The sequence below is a fragment of the Somniosus microcephalus genome, chromosome 14 (assembly GCF_052327205.1).
Source record: "Somniosus microcephalus isolate GS21.2 chromosome 14, FLI_Smic_1.0, whole genome shotgun sequence".
Lineage (NCBI taxonomy): Eukaryota > Metazoa > Chordata > Chondrichthyes > Squaliformes > Somniosidae > Somniosus > Somniosus microcephalus.
Genome location: NC_141000.1, coordinates 49,063,419 through 49,079,797, shown reverse-complemented (window position 1 = coordinate 49,079,797; position 16,379 = coordinate 49,063,419). Strand labels below are relative to the sequence as shown.

General features: G+C 42.6%; 1 protein-coding gene across 8 annotated transcripts in view; it reads right to left on the bottom strand.

The window, feature by feature from the left end:
* Positions 1 to 16,379, bottom strand: part of tab3 (TGF-beta activated kinase 1 (MAP3K7) binding protein 3) — a 149,956-nt gene that overhangs the window by 111,671 nt on the left and 21,906 nt on the right. The window contains exon 2 of one of the 8 annotated variants that reach the window (XM_086006541.1): positions 9,488 to 9,637. The exons of the other annotated variants lie outside the window; for them this stretch is intronic. The gene's annotated coding sequence lies outside the window, so the exon portion shown is untranslated. The remainder of the gene's footprint in view (positions 1 to 9,487; positions 9,638 to 16,379) is intronic. 8 annotated transcript variants of the gene reach the window in all.

Below are 16,379 nucleotides of genomic sequence, written 5' to 3'. Positions count from 1 at the left end.
AGGATGCTTCAATTGTACCGAGCCTTGGTCAAACCCCATCTTTTGGTCACCGAACCTCAGGAAAGATATGTTGGCCTTAGAGGGGGTACAGTGCAAATTCTCCAGAATACCAGGGCTTAAAGGGTTAAGTTATGAGGCTAGGTTACATAAACTTGGTTTTATTTCCTTGAGGTTAAAAGGTTGAGGGGCGATCTAATCGAGGTCCTTAAAATAATTAAGGGATTTGATATGGTAGATACAGAGAATCTATTTCCTCTGGTGGGAGAATCCAGAACAAAAGGGGCAGGAGTCTTAAAACTAGAGCTAGGCCATTCAGGAGTGTAATCAGGAAGTACTTATTCACACAAAAATAGTATAAATCTAGAACACTCTCCTAAAAGACTGTGCTCTCTGGGTAAACAGAGATCAATAGAATTTTGTTAGTTAAGGATAGCGAGGGATGCGACCTACTCCTGTTCCTATGAACGGCACGAAGTAAGCTCTTTCAGAGAGCCAGCACGGGTACAATGGGCTGAATGGTCGCCATCTCTGCTGTAAATTTTATGTATCTACATATCTACCCACTCAGCTAACTTGACACTGACCTCCCAGCACAGCTTGCCATGCCGCCTAATTACAGCAAACTCTATCATCATTCACAGAAAGAATCACAGAAACCTCACAGTACAGTTAGAGGCCATTTCGGCCCATCGAGCCTGCACCGACACATATCCCACCCGATCCCCGTAACCCCTACACCAACACATATCCCACCCTATCCCTGTAACCCCACGTATTTAATCCCCCTAACACTAAGGGTCAATTTATCATAGCCAATCAACCTAACCCGCACATCTTTGGACTGTGGGAGGAAACCGGAGCACCCGGAGAAAACCCACGCAAACACGGGGAGAATGTGCAAACTCCACACAGTCACCCGAGGCCGGATTCGAACCCGGGTTCCTGGCGCTGTGAGGCAACAGTGCTAACCACTATGCCACCGTGCTCTTGGGCCAACTCCAAATAACAATTTTAATTGAAAATAAAAAAGTGCAGGTCTCCACATCTCATCAAACTTTCAAATAGTGTTTGATAAAGTCCCACACAAAAAAGAGTTACAAAGATTAGGGTCCACAGTATTAAGGGTAAACTGATGGTGTGGAATAGAGGGATGACTGAAGGATGGAAACGCACTAGGTGCAAATGGATATTTCCAGACTGGCAAGATGTAATTAGTGCAATGCCCCACGGCTTCGTCACTCTCTGAACACAACTAACTTGGATGCGAGGTAAAGAAGCATTAACAACATTTGCTGACGTAACAAAGTTTGATGTATACAGAACTGCAAGACAAAATATGGGAGCCTACAGAAGAACATTGGCAGGTTACTGGAATGGACAGATATGTGTCAAATATAGCATAGCACAGATCAATGTGGAGAAGTGGTTACAGCCAGCTCCTCAAAAATTTCGATGACATTAGTCAAGCATGACCTGCCTTTTCAAATCAGCAATGACTGTTCCTATAAGCCCCAACAATTTTAAATTTAGCTCAAACATTTCTAAATTTTCACTTGCGTTATATTAGTCTCTAGCAGTTTTTCTATATTCGCGTGAAACTAGCTGGTCTATTGTTACTTGGCTTATCCCTTTTTCCGTTTTTGAATTTGGGTGTAACTTTTGCCACCTGCCCACTGCTTAACAAACAATCGTGAAAACGTTTGTTTGATATCTTTGCTTCTTTCACTTTAAAACACGTGTTTGAATACCTTCCCTATCATGGTAACCTCCTCCAGCCCTATAACCACCCCCAACACACTCTCCATTCATCAACTCTGGCCTTCTGTGTATTCTCCCTCTCTTCACATCACCACAATGAGCCATGCCTTCAGCTGTCTCAACCCCACCTTTTGGAATTCTTTGCCTAAGTCCCTCTGCCTCTCCACCTTCCTCTCCTCCTTTAAAACCCACCTCTTTGACCAAGCTTTTGGTCATCCCTCCTAATATCTTTGGCTTAGTATCCATTTAGCAGAATGGGCAGAGGTGGCAGATGCAATTTAATGTGGATAATTGCATGGTAATACATTTTCAGGGAAAGAAACAAGGAATGGAAGTATACACTTAATGGAAAAACACTGAAGGGTGTGGATGAAGAGAAATTTAGGGTTTCAATTCATAATTCTATGCAAGTGTGGGTGTAGGGAAATAAAGCCATTAAAACAGCCAACAGAATTTTGGGTTTTATAAATAGGGCTTGGAATACAAAAGTAAGGAAGTAATGATGAATTTATACAAAGCATTAGTTAGGCCAAAGTTTAGAGTACTGTGGGTAGTTTTTGGCACGCCATCATAGAAAAGACATTAAAGCGTTAGTGTGACGTGGATTCAATAGGATAATGCCAGGGATAGGAAATTCTAGTTATGAGTCAAACTTGAGATACAGGGACTATTTCCACTAGGGCAAAAGGAGATTTAACACAGGTTCTTAAAATTATGAGGAGTTTTGATAGAGTGAATGAAGACTATTTCCTCTGGTTAGAGAATCAGTGATGAGGGGCTATCAATTTAAAATTGAGTGTGGTTAGGAGAAATTTCTTTACCTAGAGGGCTGTTGAAGCATAGAATGCTTTGCCGCAGAAAGTACTTGAGGCAGAGACCATGTGCATCTTAAGAGAAAACTGGATAAATATTGGAAGTAGAGGACGAGAGTCATGACTTTGGAAAGAGTGCACAGAAGTGAGATTAGTTTTGGATTGCTCTAGCAAAGACATGGGCCGAATGGCTTCCTTCTATGCAGTAAACCTCTGTAGTTCTGCATCTGAGTACAATTGTTTAGAGAACTCCCAGAATGAACCAGTGCCACTCTGCAAGCAACTATCTAGGTAATTCTATGCACTGTAACTCCCAGAATGCAGTTTAAAGCTATATCCTTTCTGGAAATGAGCCTTAGGGCAGATGTCATCCTGGAGCTAGTCAGGGAGGGAACAGGACAAAAGCACACATTAGCTTCAGTGGTTCAAAAACTTCTTTCCAAATTTTCTCAGCAGCCATATGCACACCTCCCCCACTTCCCCTTCTCTTGCAACAGTGTAACCTCCGACTCAACATGAGTAACATTGTGGCAAATCTGCCAGTAATTCTGTGAATTATTAAAAGTCTGACAAAGGAGACACTGCAGACCTAGTGAGAATCATTTTAACTGCAGCATGTGTCAGTTCTACTGTAATGGTAAGTAATCAATCCAAACCAGAACATACAATTATATTGAAGATCTTTTCTGTTCTGGAAGATTACTCTGCATTGCGAGCAGGAACTCCTCCATGCTTATTGTAAGGGGAATGCACTTGCAGTGCTAGACTGCACATTGCACTTCAACGTCAATAGATTAGACAGAATAACCTCACAATATCATTCCACTGAGTCATTTATACACTACTATAGAGAGAGTCCAAAGCCACTGTTAAGCTAAACATGCAAATGAAAATGGTTCAATGCTTGGCTAGTCCCAGGTTATATACACACCACAGTATAAAGATCTGGCAGTTCCCATCACCAGTACATTACTTTATGTACTGTATAAAGTAATAGAAGTACTTAAAGTCAAAAACTGGTGCATTCCAAATGGTTCTTATGTCACAATTCCCATATCTTGGCCCCCCAAACGTATAAACTAAGCATTATCGATAGGATTTAGTATTTTAGGAGCGCTTGAAACTTGGCACAAACATTTTGGTCAGGAAAAAATATTAACAAGACTGTCACACACCCACTTCAAGAGGCGGCTATGAAAAAATGGATAGCTACTAAACACTCCATATAAAATAATTTGCTTTTGGTACAATATCCAAACCCTTAACCGCCTCCATGACTCATTAGGGTGGTGAAATGAGACCGTGTCATAGGGTACACAGTTCTACCAATACAGCAGAATTTAACTAATATAAATCAGCCAGTAAAAGTCAGCAATGGAATCATCCACCTGCCACTGTCAAATACCAGCTGGCACTTTGGAATGGAGAGAAAACAGAATATCATTGCTTAAAGGTTAGTTCTTTAAGCAAATACAAACAACTGGACATTAACCTTATACACAGTGGCAACAAATGCATTTGGAAACACAATCCAGGCTCTGAACAAACAACTTGCATTTATATACAGCCTTTAATGTAGTAAAATGCCAAAGCGCTTCACAGGAGTGTCATCAAACAAAAACCTAGCAAGTTGCTTGTACAATGTTGCCTTCATTGTATGATGCTTCATTAACCTCCGTTATTGGCCTGAACCAATGGGATTCCTTCTCCTCAGTGGATAATGGGGATAGGAGGATAATACAATCACCAAATTTTGGTTTTTATGGAAATTGCACAATACTCCAAGCACAGGAATAAAGCAATTTTTCTTGGAGTGAGAGATTTAGGTCAGAAAGAAATTGGCATTAGTGAGCTGTGCAATGGGACAACTTTAATGAAAATTTTAGCAGGTAGTTGGAGTGCAGATAATGAAGACTCCACTGTGATACTCTAGCTTTCTTTGTTAAGAACTTGTTGTTAGCTTGAAGTCAGAGAAATTATACTGTGGCCAAAGCTGGTTTGAATTTTGAGTTACCCACACAAGCTCTTAATGTTGGTCAGGTCATCAAAAGGAACGTGAAGGGACTCAGACATTTCTCCAACAGGCTGGAGGAAAACTTGAAGGGCCAGTCACTCCTGACTACTATCATTTGTCACCTAGCTGCTGTGAGATCTCACCGACAGCTAGGAATGGTGCAAGTTGCAGGCACGCACAAAAGAAAAATAGATCACAAAAGTCTACTGAGTTGCATCAGGCTTTTTTTCCAAATTTTGTTTTCACATTTGTTAATTTTTATTTTCAATGGTTATTTCTTCTGCAGTCACAACACTTTCAACAATGCAGCACTCGGTCAGTACTGCAATGGAACTTCAGCCTAGATATGATGCGCAAACCCATAACTTTCTCACCCAGAGGCAAAAGGGCTACCAATTATGCCAAGATGATATTCCAAAATACTGGAACTGGGAACGGGTATCCAAAAATGAAAACTGATCTTGCATCGCTGAACTAGCCACACTACCGTTCCAAGATATACTCACTCACATTTCAATATGTGTCTTCTTCCTTTTGTTTTCCCATTACTCAGTTTGGTACTTTCTGTTGCATTTCACGCTTCACTCAAGTCTCACTCCATAACTTTCACTTATCTTCCACTGCATACAATCCAATTATTGTCAGGCTATATATTGCTGAAGACACAGCCAACAAAAATTACTCAAGATTAAATCTGGGCCTGCCAACAACTATATGAAAGGAGCCTACAAGATGCAAGTACACTCCTTATTGTACAACATGTTTTTAAACAGCAGGGAAGTACTTGCTGATCGTGGTCAGAGGAAGTGCAACGGCAATTTGGCACGAATTACCCAATCTGTGGCCAACTAAAGGCGGCTGTGAGAAACAGTGAGAACAGTTCTCAACTAGGAATCTATGCAAAATGTAGACTCGAATGGTAATGAAGAAGTGTGAAAGCCATGACAAAGAGGAATTAGTCTTTAAAATTGTTCCTGTTGAAAACAATTTAACAAATGATACTACGGAGTAGATGGCAATTGTGCATAGTTGGAAAGTGTGAGGTTATGCACTTTGGCAGAAAAAAATCAAAGAGCAAGTTATTATCTAAATGGAGAGAAACTGCAAAGTGCTACAGTACAAAACGATCTGGGGGTCCTGGTGCATGAAACAGCAGGTGATCAGGAAGGCCAATGGAATCTTGGCTTTTATTGCAAGGGGGATGGAGTATAAAAACAGGGAAGTCTTACTTCAGTTATACAGGGTACTGGTGAGGCCACACCTGGAATATTGCGTACAGTTTTGGTTTCCATATTTAAGAAAAGATATACTTGCTCTCGAGGCAGTTCAGAGAAGGTTCACTCGGTTGATTCCGGAGATGAGGGGGTTGACTTATGAGGAAAGGTTGAGCCTCTACTCATTGGAATTCAGAAGAATGAGAGGCGATCTTATCGAAACATAAAAGATTGTGAGGGGGCTTGATCGGGTGGATGCGGGGAGAATGTTTGCACTGATGGGTGAGACTAGAACTAGGGGGCATAATCTTAGAATAAGGGGCTGCCGTTTCAAAGCTGAGATGAGGAGAAACTTCTTCACTCAGAGGGTAGTAAATCTATGGAATTTGCTACCTCAGAGAGCTGTGGAAGCTGCGACATTAAATAAATTTAAAACGGAGATAGACAGTTTCCTAGCTGATAAGGGAATTAGGGGTTGTGGGGAGCGGGCAGGGAAGTGGACGTGAGTCTAGGTTCAGATCAGCCATGATCCTATTGAATGGCGGAGCAGGCCCGAGGGGCCATATGGCCTACGCCTGCTCCTCCTACTTATGTTCTTATGTAGTACTTTCTGCACTGACTGATTACTCTGCATGTATTACAGATTTCTAGACAAAAGTTATACAAATAATAAATCAATTAGTTCATAAGAACTAGGAGCAAGAGTAGGCCATCTTCTACCTCAACTCCATTTTCTCGCACTTTCCTCATATCGCTTGGTTCCCTTACTATCCAAAAATCGATCGATCTCTGTCTTGAATATAGTCAACGACTGAGCAGCCAGCACCCTCTGGGGTAGAGAATTCCAAAGATTCACAACCCTTTGAGTGAAGAAATCTCTCTTCATCTCAGTCCTAAATGGCCGACCCCTTATTCTGACACTGTGACCCCCTAGTTCTAGACTCCCCAGCCAGGGAAGACATCCTCCCTGCATCTACCCTGTCAAACCCTGTAAGAATTTCATATGTTTCAACAAGATCACCTCTCATTCTTATCAATTCTAGGGAATATCGGCCTAGTCTACTCAATCTCTCCTCATAGGACAATTCTCCACCCCTTCCGCCATCCCAGGCATCAATCTGGTAAACCTTTGTTGCATTCCCTCTAAGGCAAGTATATCCTTCCTTAGGTAAGGAGACCAAAACTGTACACAGTATTCCATGTGTGGTCTCGCCAAGCCCCTACATAATTGCAGTAAGCCTTCCTTACTCTTATACTGCAATCCTTTTATAATAAAGGCTAACATACCATTTGCTTTCCTAACGGTTTGCTGTACCTGCATGTTAATTTTGTGATTCATGTACAGGACACCCAGTTAGTACTTAATCAAGTTACTAGGATACAAACCAACAGTGCAGATTTTATTAAAAATAGATTCAGATTTTCCTTAAGAGCATTTGATCAACAGATTGCTCAGTTTATCTGGAATGGAGGTAGCCACACATACAGTTAGGTTGTCTCAGGCAACTGCGTCTCAGGGAGAATTAGCACTCCCTAATTGCATGTTTTCTTATTGGTTGGCTGAGCGAACATCCTTCCTAAAATGGAGCCCTGCACCTCAGCACCACCCAGGCAACCACAACAACTTGCATTTAAATATCGCCTTGAACATAGTAAAAGGTCCCAAGGCACTTCACAGAAGTGTCATCAGACAAAAATTGACACCAAGCCAAAGAAGGCGTTAGTAGGATGGGCGACAAAGCTTGGTCAAAGAGGCAAGAGGTACAGTTTGAGGAGGAGAGAGATGGAGGCGGAAAGGTTTAGGGAGAGAATTCCAGAGTTTAGAGTCTAGATGGCTGAAGGCATGGCCGCCAAAGGTGGGGCAAAGGGAGTGGGGATGCACAAGAGGCCAGAATTGGAGGAACACAGTTGTAGGAGGGCTGTAGGGCTCGAGGAGGCAACAAAGATAGAATGGGACGAGGCCATTAAGAGATTTGAACACGAGGATGAGAATTTTAAATTTGAAACGTTGGTGGACTGGAAGCCAATGTAAGTCAAAGAGCACAGGAGTGATGGGGGTACGGAACCCGGGGTGGGTTACGATAAAGGCAGAGTTTTTGATGAGCTCAAGTTTATGGAGGGGGAAGATGGGAGGCCATCCAAGAGAGTATTGGAAAAGCAGAGTCTGGAGGTAACAAAAGCATGGATTAGCGTTTCAGCAGCAGATGGGCTGGGGCAAGGACATAGACGGGCGGTATTATGGAGGTGGAAGTAGGTGGTCTTTGTGACAGAGAGATTATGGGGTCGGAAAATCAGCTCAAGGTTAAATTAGACAAAGGTTGTGAATAGTTTGGTTCAGCCCGAAACAGTAACTAGGGAGGGGTTGGAATTGGTGATAAGGGACTGGGGTCTGACAACATAGAAGCTGCATAGGGGTCAAGGAGGAAAGTATGGAACAGCTGTGCTTTTTGATACCTGGAATTCCAGGGGCCTCAGTCACCCAGGTTATTAGTGGAATCAACTTTGTTGAATCAAGGGGTGGTTCAATCTCCTTTCACTTTGTATGCATATATAAACCTCAATTACATCACCCCTCAACCTTCCAAACTCAAGGGAATACAAGCCATGTTTATGTAACCTGACATCATAATTTTATCCCGTGCTCCTTCCAAGGCTAATATATTCGTCCTGAGGTTCAGGTCACAGAAATGAAAGTAGTATCCAGATAGGGTCTGATCAAGGCTCTGTAGAACTGAAGCATAGCTCCCTCCCCTTTGTATTCCAGACCCCCTTGAGATCAAAGCTAAGATTCCAACAGCCTTTTTGATTACTTTTTGTACTTACCTATTCATTCACTTTTAGTAATGTGTACATGGACACCTAAATTGCTTTGCTCCTCCACAACTCGTAGTTTCTCACCATTAAGAAAATACTCCGATATGTCTTTCTTGGATCCGCAGTGGATAAGCTCACTTTCCTTCACTGAACAGTTTTGCACACTCCCTTAATCTGTCTATGTCCCTTTGTAACTTCCTGCCCTCATCTACACAATTTACTGTTCCTCCTAACTTAAGTGTCATCTGCAAACTTGGATATACAACACACTATTCCTTTATCCAAGTCATTGATGTATATGGTGAAAAGCTGAGGCCCCAGTACAGATTGCTGGGACCACCACTTTTCACATCCCGGCAGAGTACATGCCCATTATCCCTACGCCCCATTTCCTACCTCTCAATCAATTACCAACCCATGTCAAGGTTACCTCCAATTTCACATGCTTTCATTTTTGCTATTAATCTCTTATGCAGAATCTTATTAAATGCCTTCTGGGAGTCCATTTAACTACATTAGTCAGACCTATCCTACCCGTCACAAATCCATGCTGACTCTCATCATCTCATACTTATCCAAGTTCTCAGTCACTGTCCCTGATGAATGATTCCAGAAATTTCCCCATAACTGATGTTAAACTGACAGGTCTATAGTTTCCTGGTTCCTCCTTCCCTTCCTTCTTAAATAATGGAATGACATTTGCAGTTTTCCCAATCCAAAAAAGGTACAATTCTTGAATCCAGAAAGCATTGGAAAATTATATCTGCAATTTCCTCCCCCATTTCTTTTAATACCCTGGAGAGGAAAACAACAGGTCCTGGAGGTTTATTTATCTTAAGTCCCATTATTCTCTCCATTACCATTTTCTTACTTACATTAAATCCAAGAAGTTCCTGTCCTTGACTTATTTTTAGATTCCATGGTACCACTGGCATTTTGTCCTCTCCCGCCACTGTGAAAACTGACAAAATACTCGTTTAAAATGTCTGCCATGTTCTTGCTGTCCATTATCGCCTTGCCTGCATCTGTTTTTAATCCGATAGATAGAGATAGAGATATTATATATATATTATACATACATACTTTCCACCTTACAGTTAAGGACATCTCCTCTGGGCTGGAGAGAAACTTGGAGTGGGAGGGGGAGGATCCAGTTGTCGTGGTCCATGTTGGTACCAACGACATAGATAGGACAAGGAAGGAGGTTCTGCCGAGGGAGTTTGAGCAGCTAGGGACCAAATTAAAAAAGCAGAACCACAAGGGTAATAATCTCTGGATTACTACCTGAGCCACGTGCAAATTTGGCTAGGGTAAATAAAATTAGAGAGTTAAATGCGTGGCTCAAAGACTGGTGTGGGAGAAATGGGTTTTGCTTCATGGGACACTGGCATCAGTACTGGGACGGGAGAGAGCTGTTCCGTTGGGACGGACTTCACTTGGCCAGTGCTGGGACTAGAATCCTGGCGAATCGAATAACTAGGGCTGTAGAGAAGGCTTTAAACTAATTAGTGGGGGGGGGGGGGGAGGTTTTAAGAGAGCGAAAAATAAAAATGACAGCGGAGAAGGCAATAGAGCAAGGTAGCAGTGGGGGAATTAAAAACCAGAGCATGTCAGGAAGGGACAGAATGTATAATGATAAAGGTAAAGTAGTAAAAGGGGTAAAAGCAGGAATAAATTGTCAGAAAACATATTTGAAAGTTCTTTATCTGAATGCACGCAGCATTCGTAACAAAATTGACGAGTTGACGGTGCAAATAACTACACATGGGTATGATCTGGTGGCCATTACGGAAACATGGCTGCAAGATAATCATGAATGGGAACTAAACATACAAGGGTATTTGACAATTAGGAAGGACAGACAGGAAGGAAAGGGAGGTGGGGTTGCTATGTTAATCAAGGATGGAATCACTGCAATAGTCAGAAATGATATTGGGTCAAAGGATCAGGATAGTGAAACAGTTTGGGTGGAGATGAGGAATAATAAGGGGAAAAAGTCACTAGTGGGCGTAGTCTATAGGCCTCCTAACAGTTGCAACTCTGTTGGTCGGAGTATAAATCAGGAAATAGTTGGGGCTTGTAATAAGGGAACAGCTATAATCATGGGGAATTTTAACTTTCATATTGACTGGACTAATCAAATTGGGCATGGCAGCCTTGAGGAAGAGTTCATAGAGTGTATTAGGGGCAGGTTCCTTGAGCAGTATGTAACTGAACCAACCAGGGGGCAGGCAATCTTAGATCTGGTCCTGTGTAATGAGACAGGATTAATAAAAAATGTCCTAGTAAAGGATCCCCTTGGAATGAGTGACCATAATATGGTTGAATTCCAAATTCAGTTTGGAGGGTGAGAGAGTTGGATCTCAAACCAGCATACTAAGCTTAAATAAAGGAGACTATGAAGGTATGAGTAGAATTGACTAAAGTGGACTGGGAAAACAGATTAAAGTGTAAGACGGTACAAGAGCAGTGGTCTACATTCAAGGAGCTATTTCACATCTTTCAAGATAAATATCTTCCACTGAGGAAAAAGGGGAGTAAAAGAAAAGACAGCCATCCGTGGCTTAGTAAAGTAATAAAGGATAGTATCCGACTGAAAACAAGGGCATATAAATTAGCCAAATCTAGTGGGAGGATAGAAGATTGGGAAGCATTTAAAAGCCAGCAAACAATAACTAAAAGATTAATTAAGAAAGGGAAGATAGATTATGAAAGTAAACTAGCAAAAAATATGAAAGCAGATAGCAAGAGTTTCTACAGCTATATAAAAAGAAAAAGGGTGGCTAAAGTGAACGTTGGTCCCTTAGAGGATGGGACTGGGAAACTAGCGGTGGGGAACATGGAGATGGCAAAGATGCTGAACAAATATTTTGTATCAGTCTTTACAGTAGAGGATACTAAAAATATCCCAACACTGGACAAACAAGGGGCAATGGGGGGGGGGGGGGGGGGGGAGGAGCTAAACACAATTAAAATCACTAAGGAGATGGTACTCAGTAAAATAATGGGACTTAAGGCGGATAAATCCCCCGGACCTGATGGCCTACATCCTAGGGTCTTGAGAGAAGTAGCAGTAGGGATTGTGGATGCATTGGTGATCATTTTCCAGAACTCCCTGGACTCAGGAAAGGTCCCGGCAGATTGGTAAACTGCTAATGTAACACCCTTATTCAAGAAGGGAAGTAGACAAAAAGTTGGAAACTATAGACCAGTTAGCCTAACATCTGTGGTTGGCAAAATGTTGGAGTCCATTATTAAAGGAAACAGTAACAGAGCATTTGGATAAACATAATTTAATAGGACAGAGTCAGCATAGTTTTACGAAGGGGAAGTCATGTTTGACAAATTTGCTCGAATTCTTTGAGGATGTAACATACAGGGTGGATAAAGGGGAACCAGTGGATGTAGTGTATTTGGACTTCCAAAAGGCATTTGACAAGGTTCCACACAAAAGATTACTGATCAAGATAAGAAATCACAGGATTGGGGGTAATATACTGGCATGGGTGGAAGATTGGCTATCTAACAGAAAACAAAGAGTTGGGATAAATGGTTCGTTCTCGGGCTGGCAATTAGTAACTAGTGGTGTTCCACAGGGGTCAGTGCTGGGACCCCAACTCTTTACAATCTATATTAACAATTTGGAGGAAGGGACCGAGTGCAACATATCCAAGTTTGCCGACAATACAAAGATGGGAGGGAAAGCAGTGAGTGAGGAGGACATAAAAAACCTGCAAAAGGACATAGACAGGCTAAGTGAGTGGGCAGAGATTTGGCAGATGCAATATAATGTTGGGAAGTGTGAGGTTACGCACTTTGGCAGAAAAAAAATCAAAGAGCAAGTTATTATCTAAATGGAGAGAAACTGCAAAGTGCTACAGTACAAAGGGATCTGGGGGTCCTGGTGCATGAAACACAAAGTTAGAATGCAGGTGCAGCAGGTGATCAGGAAGGCCAATGGTACCTTGGCTTTTATTGCAAGGGGGATGGAGTATAAAAAACAGGGAAGTCTTGCTGCAGTTATACAGGGTATTGGTGAGGCCACACCTGGAATACTGCGTGCAGTTTTGGTTTCCATATTTAAGAAAAGATATACTTGCTCTCGAGGCGGTTCAGAGAAGGTTCACTCGGTTGATTCCAGAGATGAGGGGGTTGATGTATGAGGAAAGGTTGAGTAGGTTGGGACTCTACTCATTGGAATTCAGAAGAATGAGAGGCAATGGCCCAGAAATTCCAGAACGGGGCTTGCAGCACGTGCAAGCCCCGTATTTACACTTACCCCGCGCTACTGACGATCAGCTCCAGGGACGCCTGGACTTGGTGAATGAAAAAGAAGAATCCCGGGGAGCGTATGACGTCACGCCGCCCAGGAGTGCAGCCAGCGCGAAGCCAGGAGCGTGCAGTGTAAGTGAGACACGCCCCTTGAGGTCTCAGTTTCACTGGACACGCCCCCAATGTTTGTGTCAAGCTGCTAAGGATTTTTACATGCAAAGCAGCAGTTTAAATAGGTTTTTGGAAGTTTTTTGAAGATTTTGGTAACTTTTATAAACTTTTTTAAATGTTTACATTATTTTGAGTAATCTGAAGTAGTTTTAAAGAGAATTAAAGCAATTTAAAGACTTTTAAAAGCCCTAAAAGAATTTTTTTAATTCCATTTATTTATTTAGCAATGTTGTCGTCATACGTGTCTTCACACTGTTCCCTTTGGGGAACTGTATTAAGTGGTGGAAGGATTTATGGCCGTGATTAACGCTCATTCCATGACCGTAACCATCTTTGAACCAGCCATTAGGGCGGTTAGTCCTATGGCGGGAGGGTTTTACGGCCTCCCACAAGCTATACAAGGAGGGGGGGCCACCCACACCCACGGACGCAAATATCCCACTGGATGTCAACCCAGAATTTAGAGCCGGAGCTCAGACTCCACTTGCCGGGACTGTCTGGAGCGGGGTTCGAAACCCTACCCTGATCTGGCCCAGCGGCGGGGATCCTACCGCTATGACAAAGGCCCAATCCGATTAGCAATGTGAAATGGCAGCATAGGGCTCCAGTCACGGGGAGGGAAAAGGCGCAGGAAACGTATGGGTGTCACCTTTTGTGCGGAGTGGGCCTTTTGCGTAGCAGTAAGCATCCCCGCCGCTGGGCCAGAAGGAGTAGGGTTTTGAACCCCACTCCAGACAGTCCCGGCAAGTGGAGTCGGAGTTCCAACTTTAAATTCTGGGTGGACATCCAGCGGGATACTTGCGTCCGTGGGTGTTGGTGGCCCCCCCCCCTCAGATGGGTTGTGGGAGCCCGTAAAACCCTCCCGCCATAGGACTAACCACCCTAATGGCTGGTTCAAAGATGGTTACGGTCACGTAATGAGCGTTAATCACGGCCATAAATCCTTCCACCACTTCATACAGTTCCCCAAAGAGAACAGTGTGAGGATACGTACGATGATGACCTCTTGCGCAATGCACCTCCTTGGACCCTCAGTCGCAGATGCGAGGGGGCAAGTCGTGCAATTGTTAAATTTTTCATTTTATTGACATGTAAAATGTTGGCCCAGTAATTCCCTTCCAACTGCGCGAGTACGGTCGGGGTACTTACGCATCTGGCCGGATGAAATGCCGCTTTTCAGCATGCACAGTGCTTTTGGGGAAAACCGGCATTTCCTGTCCTCTGAACGAAGGGGTTCAGAGGCAGAACGCGTGCGACTGCACAGGCAGCGCATGCGCAGTATAATTCGCCGCTTTCATTACTGCTTTCAGTGAGGTCAAGTCCTTACAACTTACACATGAAAAAAGCATGGGTACAGTTGCTCCAGAGGCTGCGGAGGAAGATATTTCTTATCGTGGAGCTTCTGAATGTATGTATGTATGTCTGTATATATTCCTTTGCGTGTTATGTATATATTCCTTTACTTGTGTATGAATGTATTATTTAGTTATGACTTTCAGAGAAAGTAACTTATTTGAAAATCATAATTAAAAACATACATTCATACACATTAGTAAAGGAATATAAAACATACATACATATACGTAAAGGAATATATGTGGACATACATACATAACTCATTCTCACATTCCATTCACACAGCCACAATTGCTCCTTCTACCTACCGTTCTGAAAACCCCTTTAAAAAAAAAAAATTTTTTAACTTTAAAACTTACTTAAAATTTCTTAAAATAACTTCCCTCCCTTTCCCAAACAGAAATATTGCATTTCAGAAGCTCCACGATAAAATGTTTCTTCCTCCGCAGCCAATGAACCACTTTACACTTGCTTTTTTCAAGTGTAACTTCTGAGGACTTACCCTCACGGATTTCATGAATGAAATCTACGAAGTTCACTGCGCAAGCGCTGCCTGTGCAGTCGCACGCGCTCGAGGTCTGGAAATGCCGGCGTTCCCCGCATGCGCTGTTCATGCTGAACGCCGGCATTTCCAACGGCCAGATGCGTGAGTACCCCGAGCGCACTCACGCCTTTGGCCGCGAATTTCTGGCCCAATCTTATCGAAACATAAGATTGTGAGGGGGATTGATCGGGTGGATGCGGTGAGGATGTTTCCACTGATGGGTGAGATTAGAACTAGGGGGCATAATCTTAGATTAAGGGGCTGCCCTTTCAAAACTGAGATGAGGAGAAACTTCTTCACTCAGAGGGTAGTAAATCTATGGAATTTGCTACCCCAGAGAGCGGTGGAAGCTGCATCATTAAATAAATTTAAAATGGAGATAGACATTTTCCTAGCAGATATGGGAATTAGGGGTTACGGGGAGAGGGCAGGGAAGTGGACGTGAGTCTAGATTCAGATCAGCCATGATCCTATTGAATGGCGGAGCAGGCCCGAGGGGCCGTATGGCCTACTCCTGCTCCTATTTCTTATGTTCTTACCTCAGTTGCTTAATTACATAAGTGGAGCCATTGCCTTTTAGAGGTACGTACTGGTTTTGTATTGTATCAAATATTTCTTTGAACACTTCCCACTATCTGTCTGTAGGTTTACCAAATAACAGTTCAGATCACATTACTGTGGTCAATTAATTTCTCATCCCTTCGAAGTTTTCCTTGAATTTAAAACCTTGGTTTGTGACTTTCATTTCTCCCTCTCAAACCTAATAGAAAATTCAATCATTTTGTGGTCACTATTTCCAAGATGTTTTCTTACTGTCGGATTGTTAACTATTTCTGGTTCATTACTCAGCACTAAATCTAGTATGGCCAGTTCTCTCGGTTCTAAAACATGTTCCAGAAAACTGCCTCAAATATATTCCAGAAATTCACTGACTTTACTACTGGAGCTGTTCTGCTTCGGCCAGTCTGTGAAAATTAAAATCTTCCCTTATAACCACATTATTACACGCTTCCCTGATCTCTACGTTTATACATCACCCACACTACAACACGAGTGTCAGGAGGTCTCAACTCCCACCAGAGTATTGCATCTATTGCGGTTTCTTAGTTCTACTCACCGTCTCATCACCCTTACTGAAATCCTTTCTTTGCACTGCTCCAATTGTACCCTTTATCAATAGTGCTACTACTCCTCCTTTCTCAATTTCCCCATCCTTCCTAAAGATTCCATAGCCTGGAATGTTTAGTTCCCAGTCATGCCCAGATTGGAGCCAGGTTTCTGCAATGGCTACTACATCAAACTATTTAAGCTTTTAACTTATTGGTTTTATTTCTTAGGCTATGTGCATGTGTGTACAGGACTCTTATCTGTGTAACTGCCCCCACACTGCCCTTGTGCCCTGATGGTGTATTACCATTATTATC